The sequence below is a fragment of the Chiloscyllium punctatum genome, chromosome 36 (genome assembly GCF_047496795.1).
Source record: "Chiloscyllium punctatum isolate Juve2018m chromosome 36, sChiPun1.3, whole genome shotgun sequence".
Taxonomy (NCBI): Eukaryota; Metazoa; Chordata; class Chondrichthyes; order Orectolobiformes; family Hemiscylliidae; genus Chiloscyllium; species Chiloscyllium punctatum.
The window spans coordinates 65,617,904-65,636,950 of NC_092774.1; the positions used below are offsets into that span (position 1 = coordinate 65,617,904).

The 19,047-nt window shown below is 47.4% G+C and overlaps 1 non-coding gene across 1 annotated transcript; it reads right to left on the minus strand.

Annotated features, from left to right (window-relative positions):
• Window positions 1-15,089: 15,089 nt before the first annotated feature.
• On the minus strand, window positions 15,090-15,161 carry trnae-cuc (transfer RNA glutamic acid (anticodon CUC)). The gene has a single exon. It is a non-coding gene; the product is annotated as a tRNA-Glu (tRNA).
• Window positions 15,162-19,047: the final 3,886 nt, after the last annotated feature.

The window sequence follows — 19,047 nt, forward strand, 5'->3', positions numbered from 1 at the left end:
ACCCCCCTCCCACTCTGCCGAGGACATGCAGGTCCTGGGCCTCCTCCATCGCCGTTCCCTCACCACACGATGCCTGGAGGAAGAACGCCCCAACTTCGGCCTCGGATACATTCAACCCCAGGACATCAATCTGGACTGCACCAGTTTCCTCATTTCCCCTCCCCCCCCACCTTACCTCAGTTCCAACCTTCCAGTTGAGCGCTGTCCCCATGACCTGTCCTACCTGCCAAATCTCCCATCCCACCTGTCCGCTCCACCCTCCTCTCTGACCTGTCACCTCCATCCCCACCCCCATTCACCTATTGTACTCTTTGCTACCTTCGGCCAAGCACGCTCCAATTTATCTCTCCACCCCTGGAAGCGTCCTGCCTCTATTCCTGATGAAGGGCTTTTGCCCGAAACGTCGATTTTCCTGATCCTCGGAAGCTGTTTGACCTGCTTTACTTTTCCAGAACCACTCTGATCTAAACTCTGGTTTCCAGCATCTGCAGTCCACACTTTTGCCTACCCAATAAACCCAGTGTGCCGATTTCACATCAACAAACTGACACAAGCAGACACAACGTCTACAGAAACCCTAGCCACATTACTTTACATTAAAGACATCTGGGAAATGATGTCCAGACAACTCAACCCTCTCAGCATCATGGTAGCCCACAGATTTACCAACACACTTAAACAGCAGCTCATGAACCTGAAGTACCCGATACAAACAACCAGCAAACGAATGTTATTTACAAAATATCATACAATTAAATATATACATGAACTCTGCCTCACAGTTCTCTGTGGCAAGAAATGCTGGGATGAGTTAAGGAAGATTTTTTCAGCCAAAACGAATCGGCACTGACTGGACAGCCATTTAAAATCAACGCTGTCTGCCCAGGATGGAAGACCCGAAGGGATGAACAGTTTTCTTATTTCCTGAAGATTTACAAAGGTGAGACTGGGTTTTGGTGTTAGTTTCCTTTCCATTCCCAGGAGCCGCAGTGGTTGGGACGGTGAGTTGGGGAAAGTGAAATGTGCGCATGAGCAGCCTGTTTCAGCTCTTTCAGCTTCCCCTCCTCTGACAGCGCTGTGACTTGACTCTGATGTTCTCAGGGACACTTACTGACGCGAGACAGTGAAAAGATTCTCGTTCCTGCAGCTCAGGAATTCAAACCGTATGCCGGCTTCAGGACAATGAGAAAGATTATTTGGGGGGTGTGAAGAAGCTGTGAGCTGCATTTCAAACAGGTAGGTGGAGTCAGATGCGTCATCCATTGCGCCCCTGGCACTGTGCGTACCTGACGCCGCCATGCTGCAGATTTTTGACGTTAACGCGGACATGCGCAGCAATGGGAACATTCACAAGAGAAACAGCCAAAGATAATCACCACCACTGCTTCCCTTTCATCGTCCCAACTTTGTGAATCATTATCTTTCACTGGCAAATAAAACATATTAATCCTCAGGTGCCTGCTTCATTTCGATCACAATGCAAGCCCCTCACTGCTCTAGTCTCATTTCCAACCTCTTGGCTCATCGCTTCAAAAGCAGCTCTGTGGGTGTTTGTTTGTTCGACCCTGACAGGCAGTGAGTTGCAGATTCCTACCAGTCCCAATGTGAGTAAAATATTTCAACCCCCCTCCACTGATTTGAATCTTAAATAAGAAACTGTGGAGCAATCTGCCTTTCTTTTTGACGACATTTCTCAACTTTAGTCGGCAGGGTTCACAACTGCGTTGGGAAACCGCAATGGATCTCAAGTCCATCGCATTAACCACTCGGCCCACCAATACAGAACCACACTGACAGCTTCACTTCCTAGGTCTCTCTGCCTGTGGAGCTGAGAAAGAGTGAATTATTGCTGGGTTTGTTTGAATCCAATCACTTCACAGGTTTCGAAAGGGTTAAATATATGCAAATGGCGATTCTGGTTGTTCCATCCGAAAGATGAAATGAACTTTCAGTTAAAAGGAAAAACAGAAATTGCAGGAGCAACTCAGCAGGTCAGGCACCATCGGTGGAAAGAGAATCAGAGACAATATTTCAGAAATCTCTTTTCTCCCACAGGTACTGCCACACCTGCTGAGTTTCCCCAGAAGTTCCTCTTTCTATCTCGGATTCTCATAAGGAAGAACATTTTCGCGCAGGGAGCTGTTCGGATCCGCGAACCCCTGTCTTACCGTGACAAAGAGACAGATTCAAGAACACAAAGGGGAATTCGGTGGACATGTTCAAAGTAACAATGTGGAGATTTACAGGGAGAAGGCAAAAGAATGATACGAATAGTGACTCTCATTTACTTGCTGTGTAGAACCAGCAGAGCTAAGGTGCCTCCAACTGCGCTGTGACACGTGTTGTGATTCAGAGTGAACTCACAGTTCGACCAACGGAAGGTGGGAATTCAGAAAAAGTTTATACTTGCACAATCTCCTCACGTCAGCGCAACAGCAAAATAGTTTAATTATCCACCAGTGGAGGGAGCCCTGTTCCTGGAGATGGGACAAACAGCTGGCTCAGGGATATCAGTCCACATTGCTCTCTTTGCCGCCAGTTCAGAGAGAGAATATTGGAGGGACAAAATAGTGAATAACGATCTGTATCGGAGGGTGACTAACTGTTAATGGAAACTGTTATGGAGACTGTTCCTAGCTAACAATAAGTCGTGTGTAACAGCAGACGATGTGATAACAAGTCCTCGTGTGGGTTTGGTAGGGGTCAAGGGCATGGGGTTCGGGTCGAAACAATATTGAACTCGATGTTGAAGACTGGAGGGCTATAGGATCTCCAAGTGGAAAATGAGGCGTTGGTCTTCCATCTGGAGCTTAGCTTTCATGGAACACTGTTGCATGCCTGAGACAGAGATGTTGGCCAGGGAGCAGGGTGGCATGTTAAATTGACAGGCAACCAGAGGCTCAAGGCCTGTTTTTGCGGGCAGAATCGAGATGTTCTGCGAAGCAGTCACCCAGTTTATGCTTCATGCTACTTTGGGAAAACCACACTGTGTAGTAGACTAGGTTGTGGCAAATGTGCAGGTAAAGTGCTGCTTTACCTGGAAGATGTGTTCGAGCCCTTGGATATTCAGGAGGGAGCAGATAAATGGGCAGGTGTTACACATTCGGTGAGTGCAGCGGAAGGTGCCTTGGGACAATGGGAGATGATGGGTGTGGGGTGTTGCGAGTGATGGAAGAGTTGACCCGAGGTGTAAGCCCTGCCCATTTACCTCCTCTCATATATACATCCGTGACGTTAAAAGAACATTCCATAGAATGATTCAGTACCACGTGACTCATGAACTAATTCGTATTCATGTTCCAGGGCCACATTGTTATTGTGTCACAGCAGCTACAGGCCATCACTGGGTGCCCGCCCTATGACGTCACGGTACGGCAGGAAGCCCCGGGACAGTTTATCATTGAAACCTCCCTGTGGGTCAGAGCAATCCTGCATCGGGAAGCACTGAGATGGTCAAGCACTACCAGTTTACATGGGGAACACATCTCCACATTACACAGCCTCGAGGCAAACTTCCCGTCCTTTTACTTAAAGTTCAAGAGCCCTCAATCCGACATTCCCCAGGTAAGTTTGAAAGAATTTTTTCCAGGTGTTCGCTAAATATATCTATGAGAATTTAGAAAAGTTTGAACGTTGCGAGTGTTGAAATTTTGTGCTTTTGAGCGAAATCACAGTTTGAAAAAACAGAATGTGGGAATCCAGACAGAGTTTATGTTTGCACGAAGGCGATATGTCTGCGGGTGCATGATGGGAGCATCAACCAGAAGGGAAACCATCTCTTCTATTCTGTCAATGTCGTCTTTAGCAGCTTTCCCGTATAACGGCGCACTGTTCTGCACCTCGCCTTCTCATCTCTTTCTCAAAAAACTTCGACATAAATATTTCACATTGATATACTGGCCCAATGTGCACAATTAAGATGACATCCTTGTGGAGGTCTGAGTGATCGTCTGTTGTTCTCTGTACCCTATGTTGAGGAGGTCAATGCTTGTCACGGGTCACTCCGGTGTCAGAGAAAAGTGTGGAAACAAAACGGTTTAATTTTCTGCCAGTGGAGAGAGCCCGGTTCCTGGGTCCGGGACAAACGGGAGCAGGGAGACAAAATGAGAAGCAATTGTTCTGGAAGCTCTTTGCCGCTTGCAATTGTCAGAGCAATGTCAAATGTATTTCACACTGAGCAAGACTCAGCTGGTTAAAGAGATGATGCGGGGCTGCTTGAGTGCTCTCAGTGTGGCTCGTTGGTCTTGGGGTGTGATTCTCGCGTTGGGTCTTCTACTACGTAGACATGCGCGAAATCCCGGACGAGCCCACGTTTTCTGACTTGTGCAAGAGTGCCCGGTTAACTTTCTCAAAAAACACCTTCTCTAAAGTCGGGGCTTTTGCCCGAAACGTCGATTTTACTACTCCTCGGAAGCTGCCTGAACTGCTGTGTTTTCCAGCACCACCAATCCAGAATCTGGTTTCCAGCATCTGCAGTCATTGATTTTACCTGCTTGGAGTACAAATTGGGCAGAAAGCAAGGAAGTGAAATGATGGAATATTGCGTTGACGTGAGTGGTGCCGTGTTGATGGAATGTCAGCAATGAAACAAGATTGGAAAATTAGGACAGCTCTCCTCGGAGAACAGAAGTTTGAAATCTGGCCTGATTAAAGTTTTCCAAGTCATGCGAACTCTAGACAGGGAAAGTAATGTCGTCAAAATGCTCCCACGCCTGAAAGGATAGGTAGACTTTTAAAGTCATGAGGAAAAGAACGAAAAGTGACATGAGGAAGAACGCTTTCGTACAGGGAGTGGTTGGGGTCAGTAAATCCCTAACTGACACTGACAAAGAGGCAGATTCAATAGACGCAAAAGGGAAATCGGTGGTCATGTTTAAAGTAACAATGTGCAGAATTACACGGAGAAGGCAAGAAACACATGTTTACTTACTGTGTCGAATCAGCAGAGCGAAGGTGGGCCGCATGGCCTCAGTCTGCGCTGTGACACATGCTGTGATTTAGAATGAAATCACAGTTCAACCAACAGAATGTGGGAGTTTAGAAAACATGTTTATATTTACACAGCCTCCATACGTCTGCGCAACACCAGATGATACGATAGCGGTGGAGATCTTCGACATCAATCTCGAAGGGACCTGTGGATAGCACTCGGCGCGTGGGCTCAGAGTGGTGCAGCAGTAGTGTGCTGGGGTAGCCCTGGGCACACGGATGGGCCCAAGCTATGCCTGTCTCTTTGTTGGCGACGGAGAGCAGTTGATCTTCCGTAATTACACAGGCACCATTCCCCACCTCTTCCTCCGCTACATTGATGACTGCATTGGCACCACCTCCTGCGCCCGTGAGGAGGTTGAGCAATTCATCAACTTCACGAACACATTCCACCCTGACGTTAAATTTATCTGGACCATCTCTGACACCTCCCTCCACTTCCTGGACCTCTCCATCTCCATTAATGACGACCGACTTGACACTGCCATTTTTTACAAACCCATCATCTCCCACAGGGACCTGGATTACACCTCTTCCCACCCTACCTCTTGCAAAAATGCCATCCCGTATTTCCAATTCCTCCGCCTCCGCCGGATCTGCTCCCAGGAGGACCAGTTCCACCACAGAACACACCAGGTGGCCTCCATCTTTAGAGACAGCAATTTCCCTTCCCACGTGGTTAAAGATGCCCTCCAACGCATCTCGTGCACATCCCGCACCTCCGCCCTCAGACCCCACCCCTCCAACGGTAACAAGGACAGAACGCCCTGGTGCTCACCTTCCACCCTACCAACCTTCGCATAAACCAAATCATCCGCCGACATTTCCGCCACCTCCAAACAGAACCCACCACCAGGGATATATTTCCCTAACCATCCCTTTCCACCGTCCGCAAAGACCATTCCCTCCGTGACTACCTGGTCAGGTCCACGTCCCCCTACAACCTACCCTCCAATCCTGGCACTTTCCCCTGCCACTGCAGGAACTGTAAAATCTGCGCCCACACCTCCTCCCTCACCTCTATCCAAGGCCCTAAAGGAGCCTTCCACATCCATCAAAGTTTTCCTGCACATCCACTAATATCATTTATTGTATCCGTTGCTCCCGATGCGCTCTCCTCTATATTGGGGAGACTGGGCGCCTCCTAGGAGAGTGTTTTAGGGAACATCTCCGGGACACCTGCACCAATCAACCACACTGCCCCGTGGCCCAACATTTCAACTCCTCCACCCACTCTGCCGAGGACATGGTGGTCCTGGGCCTCCTTCACCGCCGCTCCCTCACCACCAGACGCCTGGAGGAAGAATGCCTCATCTTCCGCCTCGGAACACTTCAACCCCAGGGCACCAATGTAGACTTCACCAGTTTCCTCATTTCCCCTTAGCCCACCTTACCCTAGTTCTGAACTTACAGCTCAGCACTGTCCCCATGACTTGTCTGGACTTGTCCGACCTGCCTATCTCCTTTTCCACCTATCCACTCCACACTCTCCTCCCTGACCTATCACCTTCATCTCCTCCCCCACTCACTCATTGTACTCGATGTGACTTTCTCCCCACCCCCACCCTCCTCTAGCTTATCTCTCCACGCTTCAGGCTCACTGCCTTTATGCCTGATGAAGGGATTTTGCCCGAAACGTCGATTTCGCTGCTCCTTGGATGCTGCCTGAACTGCTGTGCTCTTCCACCACCACTAATCCAGAATCCAAGGACCACTGTTATAAGACATGACTGCCCGACTTGAGTTATTTGGATATAGATTTGTCAGTTATCTTAAGTAGGGTATTTGTTGAACCAAGATGTTTAGGTTTGTCACCCTGGGCCCTGGAGGAGGTCTCCTGAGTTAATACGGCTATATATACAATGCTCCCGTTCCTTTATTTGGGAGCATTGCGCCGAGCACAGCTGTTCTGTATTCTTGTGTTTTTTTGCTCTATTATTTATATATATATATTTATTGGTGTTGCTTTGCACAGTGTTCGGGTTTGTTTTGTATTATAGGGTAGGTTAGTAGTTAATGGACAGTAGTTGTATTGTGATTTGTGTTTTTATCTTTTTATTATACTGATATTTATAAATATATTTACAAAATAAAGGGTTACAGGCAAGGTCGCAAAGCTTCAGGGATCAGACTCCCGTGAGCGGCCTCTCTCACACACCAATACAATATTTTGTTGAATGCAGTTGGACATCTCTTACTTTTACTTTGGTTTCGACCTTTATCCCGCCCGGATCCAATACCATGACCGGCTTCTCGAACCTTCCTCCAGCTCCAGGGGGTTGTTGAGCTCCTGGGCTCCGGCCGCCGCCGAAGAAGCCGCGGGCGCCGGCTCTCTCTCCTCCACCGCCGACATTTTTAATTTGTTTTCTCGTTCACCCGGTAACCGTCACCTCCCCCTTCCCGGGCCCCGGAAATTATACAAAAATGAACAATAAACCCCACCGGGGACTGTCTCCTTTTCTTCACAACTTTTGCTTGAAAAGTTCCGGCTTTAATTTGAAATGTATTTTAAAGGTATTTTCTGAGGTAAACGATGCCTGTCTGCCACCCTCCCTCCGTCAGAAACCGCCAGCTGAGTCGATGAGAAAACCGCAGCCTCGCGCCGCCATCTTTGTTTTTCTTCTTCTTTCCGTCTCCTCCTTCAGTGACTCGCGTCATCCGCGCTCCCTCCAATCAGAGCGCACGTTATTCCACCTGACCAATGGCGACCGGGTATGCGGACAATATTGGAATGTCGCTCTCCGATTCGTCCGCACGGACCTCAGGCTTGGGGATTGGTGGAGAGGTTCGCAGGCCCTTCACTGTCCCCGCCCCTTTACTACAAAGGGATCGAAGAGCACAGAAGTAACGTCCCATGTTCAGGAGGAAGGTGTTCTCAATCATTCATTCAACAAGACAATGGCTCAATTTACTATAATGGGCTCGGAGGGAACAATGGTCGTGTCCTATGTTGAGGAGGAAGGTGTTTCCATTCATTCAGCAGAGAGGCTTTTTTAATGGTTCAGTGGTCGTGCCCCTGCCTCTGAGGCCCAGGTTCAAATCCCACTGCTCCAGTATGTGTAATAACATCCTCAATCAAATTTTTTTTTGTCATAAGTCACACAACGCCAAATTATAGTTCAACAGGTTTATTTTAAATTCACAAGCTCTTGGAGCGTAGACCATTCATCAAATGAAGTCGTGGGAAAGTATGGAGAGAGAATTCAGCCATGGTTGGTGAAGAAAGACAGAGCATCTCAACAGTCAACTGCCTACTCCCATTCCTACTTCTGATCTTAATATATGACAAGTTGTGTGTTTTCCAATCATTAATTTTATGTCCATTGTTTAAAAACAAATATTTAAGGATGGTCAGTTCTTTCTCACTTGGGCACATTGTGACCCAGAACAATTTATATGGCACTGTTAATATCATAAACCCTCTCATCAGATATCACAGGAGCAATTCATAAAAAAAAAGTCACTGAATCACTCAAGTAGAGAAAGAACCCTGCAGATATTGGGAATCTAAACGTTATCGATGTGAAATGTTAACAAAAGTAGGGGAACACCCCAATAAGGGAACTCAGCTGACTGACATAATTACAATCACGACAATACCCAGTACTACTCTTCAACACGTGGCGTAACATCAAACAATTCTTCCGCCGCCTTCACCTCCGCGCCTTCTTCTTCAATCTGGATTCCCGCCCACCCTCTGACGACCCTTTCTCCCGCCTCCAACGCCTCCAACGCACCCCATCCACCTGGACACCCCGTGCTGGCCTCTTACCTGCCCTCGATCACTTCATAGCCAACTGCTGCCGCGACATTAACCGCCTAAAACTCTCCACCCCTCTCACCCACTCCAACCTCTCAATCTCGGAACGTGCAGCCCTCCACCCCGACCTCAAAATCACCTGGACCGTCTCAGACTCCTCCCTTCCCTTCCTAGACCTTTCCATTTCTATCCACCGAACCTGTACATCTTTGGACTGTTGGAGGAAACACATGCAGACAGGGAGAACATGCAAACTCCACACAGACCTCTGGTTGGAATTGAACCTAGGTCCCTCATGCAGTGAGGTAGCAATGCCAAGCACTGTGCCACCCCAATATGATATTAAATTTGAACAAATGCTCTAAGCTGCAAATTTGTCCATGTGAAGAACTTCCTGCAAATGATTCGAAGCAAGATCTATATGAATTGTGTTTTGGGAGAGATCCAGAACTTATTTCGTTAATGATTGAAAATCTTCGACCTTTGGAATGGTCTGCAAGAGAGAGTGTTGCAGTCAGATTCAATTATGGCATTCAAAAGAGAGTTGGTTAATGAAACTGAAATGGAAAGTAATCAGTGTTTGGTGAAGAGTATCGGGCGACCGAATCAACACGGACATTTACTATAAACTGACCAACTCCCACAGCTACCTAGATTACACCTCCTCCCACCCTGCCCCCCGTAAAAACGCCATCCCATATTCCCAATTCCAAAACAGGAGGACCAGTTCCAATACCGTACAACCCAGATGGCCTCCTTCCTCAAAGAACGCAATTTCCCCCCAGACGTGATCGACGATGCCCTCCACCGCATCTTCTCCACTTCCCGCTCCTCTGCCCTTGAGCCCCGCCCCTCAAACCGCCACCAGGCCAGAACCCTACTGGTCCTCATCTACCACCCCACCAACCACCATATACAGCGTATCATCTGCCGTCTTTTCCGCCACCTCCAAACGGACCCCACCACCAGGGATATATTTCACTCCCCTCCCCTATCAGCATTCCGAAAAGACCACTCCCATCGTGACTCCCTCGTCAGATCCACACCTCCCACCAACCGAACCTCCACTCCCAGCATCTTCCCCTGCAACCGCAAGAAATGCAAAACTTGTGCCCACACCTCCTCCCTTACTTCCCTCCAAGGTCCCAAGGGATCCTTCCATATCCGCCACAAATTCACCTGCACCTCCACACACATCATTTATTGCATCCGCTGCACCCGATGTGGCCTCTATATTGGAGAGACCGGCCGCCTACTTGCGGAACGTTTCAGAGAAAACCTCTGGGATACCTGGACCAATCAACCCAACGACCCAGTGGCTCAACACTTCAACTCCCCCTCCCACTCTACCAAGGATATGCAGATTCTTGGACTCCTCCATCGCCAGACCATAGCAAAACGACGGTTGGAGGAAGGACGCCTCACCTTCCGCCGAGGAACCCTCCAACCACAAGGGATGAACTCAGATTTCTCCAGTTTCCTCATTTCCCCTCCCCCCACCTTGTCTCAGTCAAATCCCTTGAACTCAGAACGGCCTTCCTAACCTGCAATCTTCTTCCTGAATTCTCCGCTTCCACCCCCAAACTGGTCTATCACGCTCACCTTGACCTACTTGCAGCTATCGCATTTCCAACGCCCCTCCCCCAAGTCTCTCCTGCCTACCTTTTATCTTAGCCTGCTGGACAAAATTTCCTCATTACTGAAGAAGGGCATATGCCCGAAACGTCGATTTTCCTGCTCCTGGGATGCTGCCTGACCTACTGCGCTTTTCCAGCAACACATATTCCAGCTGAGAAACTTATCAGTCTTGATTAAATTGTATGAGCAGACCAATGGGCTGAATGGCCTGATTTCTACTTCTATCTCTTATGGTGTCTTGATGTCCTGGACACAATGTGAGAGAATTGGGTGTAGGAATAGGCTATTCGGTCTTTCGAGCCTGCACCAACATTGAACAGATCATAACTGGATATGAATATATCTACATCTAGATGGATAGACTGAAATCTTTGTCACCGGAGCATAGGAGGTTGAGAGGTGACCTGAAACTGAAAAAAATCATGGGGGCTACAGATGAAGTGAATGACGGGTGTCCTTTCCTTAGAGCGGGGTTTTCAAGATTAGGAAGCAAACTTTGAAGGTGAATGGAGAAAGATTTTAAAAAGTCATGAGGCACACGATTTTTTTTTCTCCACAAATAGTGGTTTGTGTGTGGAATGAATATCCAGAGGAAGCATGGGATGCTGGCACAGTAACAATGTTTAAATTTGGATAAGGACATGAATGGGAAAGATTCTGAGGTGTTATGGCCTAGGCTAGACCACTCAAAACATTCTTAAGCAGGTAGCCCAGACCGTAAGTTTGCTATTTGTTTCGGTACGTTCACAGTGAAAATTACCCAGAGTAAGTTAGGTAGTTGACTGCCAGGTTTTAAAACAGAAATGTATTCACAAGATTGTGGAAGGAAACACAAAGAACAGAATAGAGAATACCCACAGAACTCAGTCTATCGAAACTAGACTTAAATATGCTGTCCCAAATGTACACAACAGTCCCAATAAACAAACCTCTTAAACAGAGAGTAAAACTGAAACAGAAGCTTACAGGTCAGAGTTAGGAAGATGGAAGGAAAGAGGGTTTAACAGCTTTTCTCCACACAGTCCACTGCTGAACTCACTCAAACAAGATTTCAGCTCTCACAACTGACCCCTCCGCTTTTATTATGCACGTCAATTCAAAAACATAAAAGCTTTGATATTAAGTCTTATCTGTTTACATAAAAACAAAAAGGCCTCCCGATAAACTTTTAATCTCTGTACTAAACCAGTCATTTTGGCGCCCGGGACTGTTTTACAACCCCTCCAAATGAAGCCAAGGACATAGTATCCTTGAGAAGAAGGTCCAGCTTTTAGTAAAACGGACCAGCTTTGTGACAGAGGGATATGAGCCAAACACTGGCAAGTGTGATTGGTTAAGTATGAGAACATAGCATTGGGCTTGTTGGGCTGAAGTGTTTATTTCTGCACTGTATGACTCTGTAACTGTTCTATCCCAGTCTCAAAACCATTTTTTTGCTTTCCCCCATAACCATCCACTTCTTTAATGTTCAAAGGGATGCTCCCTGACCTGTTGTGTTTTCCAGAGACACACTTGACGCTGATCTCCAGAATCTGCAGTCCTCACTTCCTCCACATCCCAGTATCTGAACATTTAAACCATGCACCTCCTTCATGCTTATTTTTTCCCAAAGCAAAGTCTATAACTTTACATTGTGGTACTGCATTTGCCATGCGTTTGCCAATTGAAACATAGCCTTGGAATGAAAAATAAATGGAAAAGTGGGTGAGAAAAGAGTGTGCCGTACCCACAGATGTTGGACAGAGGAAAGATGTTGCAGTCTGGGACTAAGTTCAATCTTCTTTAGAGAGAGAGGAGCAACAGCAGGTTCAGAAGCTCATGGCCCACATTCCGCATTCAGACAAAGGGGTCTCTCTGATTGGCAGGAGGACCAGGCTTCTGCCGGTCCTCCAGGTCTCACCATTGGTCCTCCACAAGAAAGTCAGGGGTGGTTTCCGCGGACAGTGACGAGCAGGCTCAGTGCTTTTGCTGACACCGCAGCACATGCACAGTGCTAGCTGACACCACGAAGCATGTGCAATACGCACTGGGAGAGGCTGGTGTTACTGACAGGTTTTAATCATCCAAATGTCAATAGGAGAAAAAAGCTGGAGCCATAATTTTATTTTTCCCTGTGGCTTGACATTTTATTCCTGTTGAAATTTGTCTTGCTGCTCAACTTTATATGTCTATTCCCCACGGTAGAGGAAGTCCAAAGCTAGAGACGTGGGAAATGTCAGAATTGTATGATAAATGGCACAACTCATAGCAGCACTGGCATACAGAAGGATTTGGGCGTATTGATCCGTGGAAGTGGTAAAGCAGGTCGGTACAGTGGTCAAGAAGAAACACAGCACGCTTCCTTGAGTTTAAGAGTTGGCGAGTTATGTTACAGCTATTTATGCAGGCCATATTCGGAATACTACGTTCAGTTCTGGTCGCCACACTACCGGAAGGATGTGGGTGCTCTGGCAGAGGGTACAGACAAGGTTCACCAGGACATTGCCTGGTCTGAAGGGCTCTAGTTATGAGGAGAAGTGGCATAAACCTGATTTTTTTTTCTCTTGGAAGACAGAGGCTGAGGGGAGACCTCGAAAAAATGATGAGACACAGAATAGCTGGACTGGGGTGGCAGGGTAACTCAGTGGTTTGCACTGATGCCACACAGTGCCAGAGACCCGGTTTCAATTTCAGTCTCGGGTGACTGTCTGTGTGGAGTTTGCACATTCTTCCTGCACGCCACGTCTCGTGTCTGCAAGGGCTTCCTCCTACATTCCAAAAATGTGTAGGTTTGGGTGGATTAGCCATGCTAAATTACCCATCGTGTCCAGGGATAAGCAGGTTAAGTTGGATTGTCTGCGTGTAAATTGCCCCAGTGTTGAGGGATGTGTACGTAGGTGTATTAGTTAGGGATAAATATAGAGTAATAGGGGTAGGAGAATGAGTCCCTGTGGGTTAGTCTTTGGAGAGTCAGTGTTGACTTGTTGGGCTGAATCGTCTGTTTCCACCCTGGAGGGATTCTATGATCGTCAGAGGCTTTTTTCCCTCCAGGGTGAAAAGGTCAACTAAAATAGGGAACAGGTTCGAGACGAGAAGGGGACTTTCAATGTTGTGAAACTTGAAAGGATTGAGAAAAGATTCACAAGGATTTTGCCAGGGTAAGAGTTTAAAACCACAGGGAGAGGCTGAATAGGATGGGGCTATTTTCCCAGGAGCATCGCAGGATGAGTGATTTTTGTCAAAGAGGTTTATAAAAACTTGAAGGTCGTGGATGGGGTGAATAGACAATGTCTTTTCCCTGGGATGGGGGAGTGCAGAACTAGAGGGCATAGGTTGAGGGCGAGAGAGGAAACATTTAAAAGGGACCTTGCAGTCAACCTTTTTATGCAGAGGATTGTGCATTAGATTACTTACAGTGTGGAAACAGGCCCTTCGGCCCAACAAGTCCACACCGCCCAGCCGAAGCGCAACCCACCCATACCCCTACATCTACTCCTTACCTAACACTACGGGCAATTTAGCATGGCCAATTCTCCTAACCTGCACATCTTTGGACTGTGGAAGGAAACCGGAGCACCCGGAGGAAACCCACGCAGACACGGGAGAACGTGCAAACTCCACACAGTCAGTCGCCTGAGGTGGGAAATAAACCCGGGTCTCTGGCGCTGTGAGGCAACAGTGCTAACCACTGTGCCACCGTGCCGCCCACTTATATAGAAGTGCATGCATGGAATGAGCTGCCAGAGGAAGTGGTGGAGGCTGGTGGCGGCATCTGGATGGGTATATGAATAGGAAGGATTTAGTGGGATATGGACCAAGTTCTGGCAAATGGGACAAGATGAATTTTGCATATCCGATCGGCATGGACAATTTAGATTGAGGGTCTGTTTCTGTGCTTTATGTCTCCGACTCAATGGCTGGTGAAAAATATTGGCATTTGTCGAAACATTTATGCAGCAGAAAATTACAAGCGGGTAAAGATAAGCCTCACGTCATTGATCCACGAATCCCGGTGTAGTATGGATGTATTTCCAGTAATAGAGTTAGTATGACATGGAAGGAGTCCAACAACATGGCTTCTTTTATAAAAATTCACACTTGATACTTAAATCCGAGTCTTCTGGGAATCTAAGACAACCGTGCATTAATATAAGACAGATAAGTCTGGGGTATATGGTACGTATTTGATGGAATGTTTGTGGCTCTAAAAGCCTGTTTTGCAGTTGGTTCTGGGCTCGTAATATTTAACCGCAGAATATTGTATATCTTCAGTAAGAACGTCAATACAGCATGATAGATGTCCATTCAACAACTTGAGTCCATGTGAACTCTTCATGGAGTATGCAATCCACCACATTTCCCTGCTGAATATATTTACAAATAGATCAGCACAAAGATCTTGGTTATTAAGAGAGGTCAGAATGATCCACAGAAATTAGAATTGTGTGTTTTGATTTTCTATTGTGGACTGAAAGCGGTGACCTTTGCAATCTCTTTCCACAGGAATATTACAAGAGAAGAATTTGGAGGCAGAAATCTCAGACCAAACATCACATCGAAGTCTGACAGTCGATTGATTCACCAGGACTTGGATATTGTTGGCTTTGACAACAAGGAGGAGGCGGTCGGTCTGCTGAGTTAGGTTTTAAACGTCAATGTGACTGGAAACTCAGAGTCTCACACACCCACACACGACAGTAGTGACCCGAACACGAAAAATGGCTTCGCTGACCGGGAATCGAACCCGGGCCGCGGCGGTGAGAGCGCCGAATCCTAACCACTAGACCACCAGGGAAACATGTGCACATGTTGGTATCTCTGCTGAAAATTGTTTCGCTGCCCGGGAATCAAACCCAGGCCAGGGTCGGAAGAAGACTTTCACCGGTACAGCCACCAATGTAATTTTATGTCTCCATTGCTCCCGATGCGATCACTCCAACATTGGGGAGACTGGAGAGTCAAGTTCACATCTCTGGGACACCCGCAACTATCAACCCCATCGCCCTGTGCCCCAACATTTCAACTCCCCCTCCCACTCGGCCGAGGACATGCAGGTCCTGGGCTTCCTTCGTCGCTGCTGCTTCCCCACCCGACGCCTGGAGGAAGAACACCTCATCTTCCGCCTCGGAACACTTCAACCCCAGGTCATCAATGTGGACTTCACCAGTTTCCTCATTCCCCTTCCCCCACCTTACCTCAGTTCCAACCTTCCAGCTCAGCACTGATCTCATGACCTGTCCCACTGGCCAATCTCCCTTCCCACCTATCCGCTAAACACTCCTCTCTGACCTGTCACCTCCATCCGCACCACCATTCACATATTTTACTCATTGCTACCTTCGCCTCAGCACACACCCACCCCGAATTTATCTCTCTACCCTGAAGGCGTCCTGCCTCTATTCCTGATGAAAGGCTTTTGCCCGAAACGTCGATTTACCTGCTCCTCGCGACATGCTTGACCTGCTGTGATTTTCCAGCACCATTCCGATCTAAACTCTGGCTTCCAGCATCTCCAGTCCTCACTTTTGCCTACCCAATACACCCAGTGTGACGATTTCACATCAACAAATTGACACAAGCAGACACAACGTCTGCAGAAACCCTAGCCACATTACCTGACAATAAATACATCTGTTAAATGATGTCCAGACAACGCAAACCCCTCAGCATCATGGTCGCCCACAATCCTACCAACACACTTGAACAGCGGCTAATGAACCTGAAATACCCGATACAAACAACCAGCAAACGAATGTTATTTCACAAAATACCATACAAGGAAATATATACATGAACTCTGCCGCACAGTTCTCTGTGGCAAGAAATGCTGGGATGAGATAAGGAAGATATTTTCAGCCAAAAAGAATCGACACTGACTGGACAGCCATGTACAATCACCCCTATCAGCCCAGGATGGAAGATCCTAAGGGATGAACAGTTTCCTTATTTTTGGAAGAGTCACAAATATGAGACTGGGTTTTGGTGTTTGTTCCTTTCTACTCCCAACATCCGCAGTGGTTGGGGCGGTGAGTTGGAGAAAGTGAAATGTGCCCGTGAGCAGCGTGTGGATTTCTTTCAGCTTCCTCTCCTCTGACAGCGCTGTGACTTGTCTCTGATGTTCTCAGGGACATTTACTGACGCGAGACAGTGAAAAGAGTCTCATTCCCGCAGATCAGGAATTCAAACCGTATGCCGGCTTCAGGACAATGAGAAAGATTAATTGGGGTGTGTGAAGAAGCTGTGAGCTGCATTTCAAACAGGTATGTGGAGTCAGATGCGTCATCCATTGCATCCCTGGCACTGTGCGTACCTGACGCCGCCATGCTGTAGAAATCTGACATTAACGCGGACATGCGCAGCAATGGGAACATTCACAATGTGAACAGCCAAAGACAATCACCGTCACTGCTTCCCTTCCATTGTCCCAACTTTGTGAAGCAGTATCTTTTTCTGGCAAATAAAACATATTAATCCTCAGGTGCCTGCTTCATTTCGATCACGACTTCACGCCCCTCACTGCTCTCGTCTCATTTCCAAATACTTGACTCATCACCTCAAAAGCAGCTCTGTGGATATCTGCTTGTACCACCCTGACAGGCAGTGGGTTGCAGATTCCCGACCACTCCCAATGTGAGTGAAACATCTTTCACCCTCCACTGATTTGAATCTTAAAGAAGAACCTGGGGAACAGTCTCCCTTTCGTTTTGACGACATTTCTCATTTTGTAGTCGGCAGGGTTCACACCTGCGTGGGAAAACTGCAATAGATTTAAAGTCCGTCGTATTAACCACTCGGCCCACGAATAAAGAACCACACTGACAGTTTCATTTCTCAGGTCTCTCTGCCTGTGGAGCTGAGAAGGAGTAAATTATTGCTGGGTTTGTTTGAATCCAATCACTTCACAGGTTTCGAAAGGGTTAAATATCTGCAAATGGAGAGTCTGGTTGTTTCATCCCGAAAGATGAAATGAACTTTCAGTTAAAAGTAAAAACAGAAATTGCAGAAGCAACTGAGGAGGTCAGGCACCATCGGTGGAATGAGAATCAGAGAAAATATTTCAGAACTCTGTTTTCGCCCACAGGTACTGCCAAACCTGCTGAGTTTCTCCAGCAGTTCCTCTTTCTGTCTCAGATTCTCAGCATCCGTTGTCCTCTATGTTAGAAATTAAATCAATTCAGCCTCTTGTGCAGGAATGAGAATCCTTTCAATTTCCCAAAAAATTGGCAGAGATTTCAAGGCATTTGGAAAAAAAGTAAAAGTGACATTAGGAAGAACATTTTCGCACAGGGAGTGGTTCGGATCCGTAAATGCCTGTCTGACCGTGACAAAGAGATAGATTCACGAACACCAAACGGAATTCGGTGGTCATGTTCAAAGTAACAATGTGGAGATTTACAGGGAGAAGGTAAGAGAATGATACGAATAGAGACTCTCATTTACTTGCTGTGTAGAACCAGCAGAGCTAAGGTGGGCCTCCAAATGCGCTGTGACACGTGTTGTGGTTCAGAGTGAACTCACAGTTCGACCAACGGAAGGTGGGAATTTAGAAAAAGTTTATGTTTACACAATCTCCTCACGTCAACGCAACAGCAAAATGGTTTAATTATCCGCCAGTGTAGAGAACCCGGTTCCTGGAGACGGGACAAACAGCTGGCTCAGGGATATCAGTGCACATTGCTCTCTTTGCCGCCAGTTCAGAGGGAGAACATTGGAGGGACAAAGGAGTGAATAACGATCTGTGTAGGAGAGTGACTAACTGTTAATAGAGACTGTTCCTGGCTAACAATAAGTCGTGTGTAACAGCAGACTATGTGATAACAAGGCCTCGTGTGGGTGAGGTCGGGGTCAAGGGCATGGGGGAGCTCGGGTCCAAACAATATTGAACTCGATGTTGAAGACTGAAGGACTATAGGATCTCCAAGTGGAAAATGAGGCGTTGGTCTTCCATGAGGAGCTTAGCTTTGCTGGAACACTACTGCATGCCTGAGACAGAGAAGTTGGCCAGGGAACAGGGTGGCGTGTTAAAGTGACAGGCACCAGAAGCTCAAGGCCTATTTTTGAGGGCAGAACCGAGATGTTCTGCGAAGCAGTCACCCTGTTTATGCTTCATGCTACTTTGGGGAAACGACACTGTGAGCAACGAATGCAGCAGACTACATTGTGGTAAATGTGCAGGTAAAGTGCTGCTTTACCTGGAAGGTATGTTCGAGCCCTTGGATATTCAGGAGGGAGCAGGTGAATGGGCAGGTGTTACAAATTCAGCGGTTCCAGCAGAAAGTACCTTGGGACAAGGGGAGGTGGGTGTGGGGTGTTGAGAGTGAAGGAAGAGTGGACCCGAGGTGTAAGCCCTGCCCATTTACCTCCTCTCATATATAAATCCGTGAAGTTGAAAGAACATTCCATAGAATGATTCAGTACCACGTGACTCACGAACTAATTTGTATTCATGTTCCGGGGCCAGCATCATTATTGTGTCACAGCAGCTGTAGGCCATCAGCGGGGGCTCGCCCTATGACGTCACGGTGCGGCTGAAAGCTCCCGGGACAGATTATCAAAGAAACCTCCCTGTGGGTCAGGGCAGCCCTGCACCGGGAAGCACTGGGATGGTCAACCACTATCAGTTTACATGGGGAACACATCTGCACATTACACAGCCTCGAGGCAAATTTCCCGTCCTTTTA